Raw genomic sequence first — 8,888 nt, forward strand, 5'->3', positions numbered from 1 at the left:
TTGGCCGGACACACTTTTCGGGGTCATACCTGGCCACGAAAGATCAACACGTTGCAGCCCCACTTAGGCACAACAGAGAGGTCAGCACGCCGGTCTAAACCTAAGCGCACAGGGGTCTGGGCCCATCGCCCTTAGCACACCTGCACGTTGCGAACGCGGCCGGAAGCAGAACTAGCCCCCTTAATACAAGAGCAGGCTTACGTTCCAATCCGGCGCGCGCCGCTCAGTCGCTGACGTCACAAAGGCTTCGGCTGATACCACGACGCCGTTATACCCATAACTACTCCCGCGTAGATGGTTAGTGCGTATAGACCAAATGGCCAGACTCAGATCAAATAGCCAGATCTCGTTAAGCGTGTTAAGTATCCGCGAACGCCGACCAGGGCCAGGCCCACCTCTCTCCTAGGTGGCCTCAACCTGCCCTGTCGCTCCGCCACAAAGTAATAGTCGGGGGCCGTCGGGAACCCAGGCCCACCTCTACCGGGATGGAGCCACCTGCCCCTTCAGCCCCCATCACTGAACAGTATCACAGGTAATATAACAGTGTAAAGTATATAGTATATGGCCGTGATCACCTCCCGAAGTGATCACGGCCCAGTAGTATAGCATGGCAGACGGACAAGAGTGTAGGGCCACTGATGGAACACTAGCATCCTATACTAAGCAGTAGGATAGCAGGTAAAGGTAACAACAGTAGTAGCAAGGACAGGCTATGCAGCAGTATAGGATTAACTGAAAGCAGTAACATGCTACACTACTCTAATGCAAGCAGTACAGAGAAGAATAGGCGATATCTGGTGATCAGGGGGGGGGGGCTTGCCTGGTTGCTCTGGCAAGAGAGAGGGGTCGTCAACACCGTAGTCGTACTGGGTAGCAGCGGCGTCGGTCCCGGTGTCTAGCGAGAGAAGAGGGGGAAGAAACAATAAATACTTAAGCAAACAGATGCATAGCGATGCATGACATGACAAATATCGGTGCTAGGGTGCCCTAACGCGGTATGAGGCGATACCGGTGAAAGGGGGGAACATCCGGGAAAGTATCCCCGATGTTTCGCGTTTTCGGGCAAAGGAGCCGGAGGGGGAAAGTTGCGATTTTGATATGTTAGGGTTGCGTGGCGGACGAACGGGTTGCGTATCTGGGTTCGTCTCGTCGTTCTGAGCAACTTTCATGTACAAAGTATTTTGATCCGAGTTACGGTTTATTTTCTATGATTTATCAAAGTTTTATGTATCTCTAAAATTTATTTAATTAATTAAATCGAACATTATCCAGAATAGTGAAAGGTGATGTCAGCATGACATCACCATGACATCAGCAGGTCAAACTCAGTTGACTGGAGTCAAACATAACCAGTGGGTCTAGTGGGACCCACCTGTCATTGAGACAAAGGTTAAATAGGATTTGTTTAAACTAAATAGGATTATTTAAGTGTGGGCCTCATTAGTCAATGACAGATTAGTGTTTTAATTAGCAAGTTAATTAATCAGGATTAATTAACTAATTAATTAATTATTTTTAGTTATTTTTATATATTTTTTTAAATCTCTTTTTTTGTTAAAATGTTCTGGGCGTGGGGGCCCTTGATCAGTGGCCCTGGCTGGCCTAGCGGGCGCTGGGCGAGCGGGTTAGTGGGCGGGCGCCCGTGGAGGCCGGACCTGGGCACGCACGGCACCAGGGGGCTCGGGCTCCACGGCTGGGCGCGGCCTCCGGCGAGGCCACCGGTCAGCGCAGAATGGAGGGGGGGACCGCGGCCAGCGGTAGGAGCCCCGGACGCCGTGGAGCTACGAGGGCGGCGTCAGGGCGTGGCCGGGCGGAGGTGGGGTTGGCACGGCTGTGCACGGACAGCAGCCGCAGCAGCCGCAGCAACAACGCGGCGAGGGCAGTGGCTGGGCACGGGCGGCCAACGCGGTGACGGCAGCGCATGGAGTGTGGGCGCGCAGGGAGGTGGCCAGCGCGCGACAGCGGGTCACAGGTGCGGCAACCACGAGCTCCTCGGGAGCTCAGGCGCGACGGCGGGGGCGACCTACGGCGACAGGAGGGAAAGGAGATGGGGGAAAAGGAGGAGGGGGCCTCACCGGGCCCTGTAGGTGTGCAATAGTGTGCGCGAGGAGGAGTCGGGGAGGCGCCGGAGCTCGAGGCGGCGGCGGTCGACGACGGGACGGCGACGGGGTGGCGATGACGACTGGCGACGGTGTCGGTTCGACAACGAGGCGAGGTCACGGTCAGGCAGGTGTTGCGCAAAGGAGAGGAGGGCGAGGAGGTGTCCGGGAGGCGAGCATCGACGCGACGGGGTCGACAACGGCGGGCGTCAGGGCGGCGCGGTCGCCAGGTCTGCGCCCCCGATCTCGATCCGGATCGGGGGGAGGGAGAGAGTGGCGTGGGGAGAGTGGGTTAGGGATCGGGGAGTGGGGGGTTAGTGGGGTTATAGGCCGAGGTGTGGGCCGGCCTGGGGTTGGCCTGGTGGGATGGCCAACTCGGCCACGAGGCCCACTTGGGGAGGGGGGTTTCTGTTTTTCCCTTTCCATTTCTTTTATTTTGGAAAAACAGGATAGCTATTGTTTTGGATGAAAACAAGGCATCAAAAGAGTCCTTTGTTGAATGTGAAATTTAGCAAATAATTCAGGTACAACATTGTAGTGTTTCCTAAAAAGTTTCAGGGCCAATGGAATTGTTCAAGCATTTTTAGGAATTGGAAAGGTTAATAAATATGTTTTTGGACCACTAAATACAATTCCATGGGCACTTGGAAATCCAGAAGAGGTCGGTTCCAACATGACAATTATCCAGGGATTCTTTGCCACACATTGAACATTTTAGCTATCATGTTTCGCAAATTTGAAATTTTGACTTAAATTTTTGAGTTCGAATGAGAACAGAGATTTGGATCAGGTGAGGATTAGCAACAGTAGGAGTGATGACCTGGCACAATTAGCAGAGGTTACTGTAGCTTAATTACCCGGGCGTCACATTTGAATAGCCAATTTCACAATTTTGATGTGGCACGTGCCTCGGAAACCAAAAAGTTCCAACACTGACTGAGGTGTACTTGTTGATGGACATGTACGTATAGTATATATGCTAGTCCGCTCCCACCTCTTCGATGCGGACTATATACCACCATAACACAAACAAAAAAAATATTCTACCTTGCTGGTCAAATTAACCTCACTGCCGGCTGTTCGTCAAAGTGATGGATGACGACCTCGCGGTCCCACAGAAAGCGTCACACGTGAGTATCGAGTGTCGTGTAGGACAACCATCGGCTGCATGTGGACAAAACATTTATGTATGAAAGTGTTGTGTAATGTTTTTAATAACGATTTCACGACTCTGATGTGGCACCGACCTGCCTAACAAAATGGCAAACCCACACGGTGGCTCACAACTCGTAGTGTACTGCGAGCCACCCGCCACCCCCAGACGCACACACCCACACCCACACCGCCAATCCACCGCAACTAGGATGCATGTTAAATTAATTATCCTGCAGTGAACATATATGTTACCAAAGGAGGGGCATTTTAATTTCAAAAAAATTACAGAGATCATTAAGGCGTTTTAGTACATTGATTGATTGATTTTCTACGGGTATAATGTGCAAAAATCAAATTTGAGCTACATGCACACGTGACAGTGCACCTAAATGGATTGCAAAAACACATGTGTCTCACTGGGTGCATGTTTACTCCCCGTGCAACAAATTTCAAACATTGAGAATCTTGGTTTTTATATTCTAGTACATCCAAAACTTATTTGAAGTTCATGAAAATTATCATGTTGTCATATGGAAACCAATACAAAGTGGCATTGTACTTTTTTTGTCAAATTTGAGACCAGTTTTGATATAATCTTTGTCTAATTACAGACGGGAGATTATTAACAATTGGGAACCAATATCCCAAACGCATTATTTATTCAAACCGTGAGTGTTAGACCAACAGTGGATACGTGCATGCTTCGGTTAAGCAATAAAGTGATAGCATTACTCATCCAAATAGAAAAACAATATACATGCCGCCGCGCGACCCGTGTGCCGTGCGAGCAGGCATGAGTTGACGGGATGCGTCCGCCTCGCAGGCAGACGGGGAGGCGTGCGTGTAGGTGTGTGAATTGAAGGAGGTGTGCTTGCTGAGCAGTGTCATCGGGAGGCATGCGAGTAGCTGTGTGAAACTTCGGTAGGCATGCTAGCAATCCGGTGCGTAGGCTCACAAGGAGGCGAGCAATCGGTTTGACCGCTGCCCGCCTCTCTCCCACAACTCCCACTACTCCATATAAATAGTGCGCCCGAGCGGCTGCACCCCCCATCCTCGCTACCCACAGAATCCTCTCTCTCAGCTTGCATCCTCGACGCCGCTCACAGTCCTCAAAGCCGTCAGTGTATGAGGATGCCGTAGAAGCACCCCATCATAGGGAGTGGCGACGCCGGGGCTGCTAAAGAACTGGAGCACGGCGTGGAGATGGAGACAGAGGTTGCCATCACCGCCAGCGAGTTATCGCTGCACCCTGACGTCATCGATGGCGTCGAGCTTCCAGAGCCGGAGGCGGAGTTCCACACCGACTCCGACGACCACTCCGGTGACGACTCAGATGACCACTCCGGCGATGACTCCGACGACCACTCCGGCGACGACTCCGATGATGACGGACAGCTGGTTAGTCATCTATACCCATTTATGTGTCAAATAGATCATAGGGTTTCTCTGGTTACTCCTGCCTCCCCCTTTTGGAATAGAAATCCTATGGTTATGTTCTCCCAATCCATGAAATCTAAGTAAGTTCCGTTAGATCCGTGTAGTGTATTGATTGTTTGAATGGTACAGGTGATAAGTGATTAGTTGTTTTATCTATGCAAATGATTTCTGCTAGTAATCCAACTAGGGTTAGTGTTCGTGCTAATAATTCCTAGCCAGGGCTTGACAATTGATTTTGAATGACCTACATATGTTTGTGCCATTATTTTCTTCAAGATTGGTCTGAACATAGACGACTGTGCTTAAAATCGAACCATAATCTCAGGATATGTATAAATAAATATCCATAAATTCCTAATCATACTTCACAACATGTAATCATTGATTTGATGCCAAATTTGTTTTACTATTTGTATAGGTGTTGTCTGATGATGTGGGCAGCGAGGATGAAGATGTCCAGAGGAGGTACAACAGGAATGGCGGCTATGGATGCCCATTTTGCAACCAGAAGCTTCATGACGCGTATCTAAGTGTTCTGGCGCATGTAAGAGGACGGGTCGTTGGCTCCTTCAAGCAGAAGTATTCTCGCAGGGTGGCGCATGGGACATACGTCGAGTACCTGGAGAAGCTTCACGATCATGTCGGCCGCATGTGAGATGAGATGTGGGATGGGTCGAAATATGTATGCTTGAGTATATATGCTTAATGCGGTTGAACTATGTACTTATGGTTGAACTATGCTTATGTACGTGTACGCTTATTATCAATGTCTGAGTATGTTAAATATTTGGTCAAAATTTAGTAAAAATTACAAAGGGGGACCAATAAACTAGGACGGAGGTAGTACGTCAATCACACATGGTTCCCAAAATTGGAACCGTGTGCAATGACTTTGATTTTGCCTATGGCATCAATCACACACGGTTCGCTCTAGAAAACCGTCGCCCCCAAAATTCTTTGTGGGACAGAAAACCCTCACCACCCAATTCAAAAAAAGAAAAAAGAAAACCCTCACCATCCCCACGTCACAAAAACCCTCACCCACCCGCCACCCCCTCGGCCCCTTCGGTACATTCCCCGTTCACACCTGCAGAAGCTCCTCCGCGTCTATGCCATAGCACCGCCTATCGCGGTGGTAAACACTTAGCTCAACGCCTGCCGCCGCCAGGCTGCCGGCAAAGCCCTCCGCATTTCGCCACTTCCGCTTGCTGCCGCCTATCGCCATCCACTTTCTCCGCTGCTCGCGGTCGACCCAGCTCCGCTCGGTTGGGGAATCTGCCGTACTGAGGGTTCTTTCTCATGGACGACAAGGTAACTAATTTAACGAGATATTATCTCATCTCTTATCCTACTTCATCTGCCTCCTTTAATCACCCGGCGGAAATCGCCATGAATTCATTTTTATTCGAGCTAATTTGAGGGTTTTCTTTCATTCATACAATGTACAGTGCGCCGACACTTCAGGACTTTGCGACCTCCACCAGAGATTCCATCTTGCCGTACCAGATAACTTGAGGACACACGCGGTATGTTCAATCTCACCCTAAATCGGTTGGCATGGCCTACTTTCCCGAACATATTCTAAATATTGCTACATTTGGATAAAAGGTGCCATATGCACCATATATGTCAAAGGGAATTTTCCCCCTCTTCTTTCTATATTAGGCAAATTAATGATGAATTGTTCTTTCGATTACTCTCATATTTCCATGACATCATGTTTACCCTATCTGTTTAATTATAGATTTTTGTCCTTTGATTTCAACTGCTATATAGTTCTTTCAATTTGGGCCCATATTTGCATGTTACCATATTTTCTTTAACAATCCTACCATTTTCTACAGAACATCCCTTTCTATGCAACATATTATGTAGTGCACAATTTTCCCTTTGTAACTTCCCTGACAAAATCATCCATCCATACTTTGTTCGAAGTAAGTTTTCTTTTCAACTATTTGCATGTTGACTTACCCAGCAATGTCAAATGAATTGTGTAGTATTTAAGAAACCAATTGTTATTCCCTTTTCTTACTATATTCGTACCTAATAACTTCTAGTTACCAATACTCTTTTCTATTGCCCTGTTTTAACTAAATATTCCATGTACGCCCATTTCTATCAGAAAGTGCCGTTGACAAGGAGACTCTAGAGGTGGAGAACGGGGCTGCCAACAAGCGGAGGCAGGGCGAGCTAGAACCGCAAGCGACTCCAGCAGGCCTAGACTTCATTCGCAACCTCCCCGATGATATGTTGAGAGTCATCATCTCCCTCCTCCCAATCAAATATGCGGTGTGGACAACCATCCTTTCCCGACGGTGGCGCCCCCTATGGAACTCCGGCCATCCCGACCTCATCGACACCCACAAGCAGTCACCTTGGCCCAACCAAAGGCCTTAGAATGGGCACGTTCCCTTCCAACGGCAAGGACCGAGCCAAGCTTGACGACTGGTTCCGATCCCCCGCCCTAGACCAGCTCGAGGAGCTCACTTTTGATGATGGGATTGCTTCAAGGCTATACTGCACTTGAGTACCTTCGTCTTCAGGAAATCAATGGGTTGAGTACCTTCCACATCACCTCCATGACTCTCTGGACTATTTATGTGTGTTGCTGGTGCGGCAGGAAGACATCACAAGATGTGTACCATGGTATGGTCACTGAGGACACACCTGCACTTGAGAGATTACTTGTAGTTGATCAAGAAGGTCCAACAAGAATCAATGTCATTTCTGCGCCGAAATTGACAGTTGTGGGCTACTCGTCTGACAAATGCTCCGGACTTGTTATTCGATCCACACCCGTTCAGGTACAACAGCCGCCTTCTACCTCTCCTTCTACAAATTAACATTATTTCTAATTTTGAAGATGTTTGTTCGTCTGTCATTCAGGAAATGATTCCGACAAGCTTGACCCCGAAACAGCGCAAGTGAAGGTCTTGGCACTAGAATCTATCGGCCCCAACCTGGAGCAAGTTGTCAATTTCCTAAGATGCTTTCCGTGCCTGGAGAAGCTATATATCAAGGTGATGTTCCTTTCTTGTTAAATGTTAACCATAAGGGAGTTCAAGTTTTCTTAGGGAACTTTTCATCCACTCCAACCTCTTGTTAAGAAGGCTACATTTTTCTAGAATGTAATCAAATGCCCATGTTAATCATGTCAGATCGAAGAAGGCATGTTAGTGTATTTTACAAATCCTACAAACCAAATATGCGTGTAGTAATGTTCAAAACTGCATGTAGGTACTAACACATTTTATTCTTTTATAGATAATATTAGGCCCAGTGGTGGATAATGTGATACAATATAACAATCACGTCGAATGCCTAGATCTACGTCTCTAAGAAATTACTTTGAACTCCTACCGAGGGACCTTACCGGAGATTATATTCACCAGGTTTTTTGTTCTCAAAGCAAGGGTGTTGAAGGAAATGAGGTTTGCCCTACATTTATTTCACAAAAATGAATGGTTTGTTGATCAGCGCCAGCGCCTGCGGCAGAATGGAGTAGGCTCCAAAAATGCTGAATTTCATTTTGGAACTTCAGATGATAGAGTAGTCAGAATTCATCGTGTCAACCCCATACATGAATTCTCAGTGGCTGACCCCTTTGCAAAAATTGTGAGGTTCCGAAACCAGACTTAGAAGCGGTGATATTAGTTCTGAGCGGCTCCAATGGCGCTCTGAGCGACTGCCGACGACGAGCAGCAGTTCACCATGCATGCCATGGTGGACACCCACAAAAGGTTCATGGACCTCTCGGTGGTGTACACCAACGCCCCGGTCTGGGTGGAGCACTCCATCCACATCATGGAGTTGTTGCTTGCCGCGGAGAAGTACAAGGTGGTCGGGTTTGACCTCAAGTAAACCCGCGCTCATGCCGGGTCTCGTCCCAAGGTCACTGTTGCCTAGATGTGTGTGCGCCACCACGTCCTCGTCTACCACTACTGCCTCGCCACAAGGCCTTGCGAGCTTTTCTCCAGGTTTGTCAATAGCCCTCACTGCATGTTCGCTACGATGGACATCACCAATGATGTAAAGGCACTCGAGAATTCGGGCATCGCCTGCCAGAATCTTGTCGACATCCAGGGCCAATACAAGATCTGGGGCGGCAAGGAGCATGAGAAGGACTCACTGGTTCACCTCACCGAGGCCATCATCGACCCCTACCATAGAGACATGAAGCATTCAGGCAACAAGGAC

The sequence above is a fragment of the Triticum urartu genome, chromosome 6A (assembly GCF_056163025.1).
Source record: "Triticum urartu cultivar PI428250 chromosome 6A, HENAU_Tu73, whole genome shotgun sequence".
Classification (NCBI taxonomy): Eukaryota; Viridiplantae; Streptophyta; class Magnoliopsida; order Poales; family Poaceae; genus Triticum; species Triticum urartu.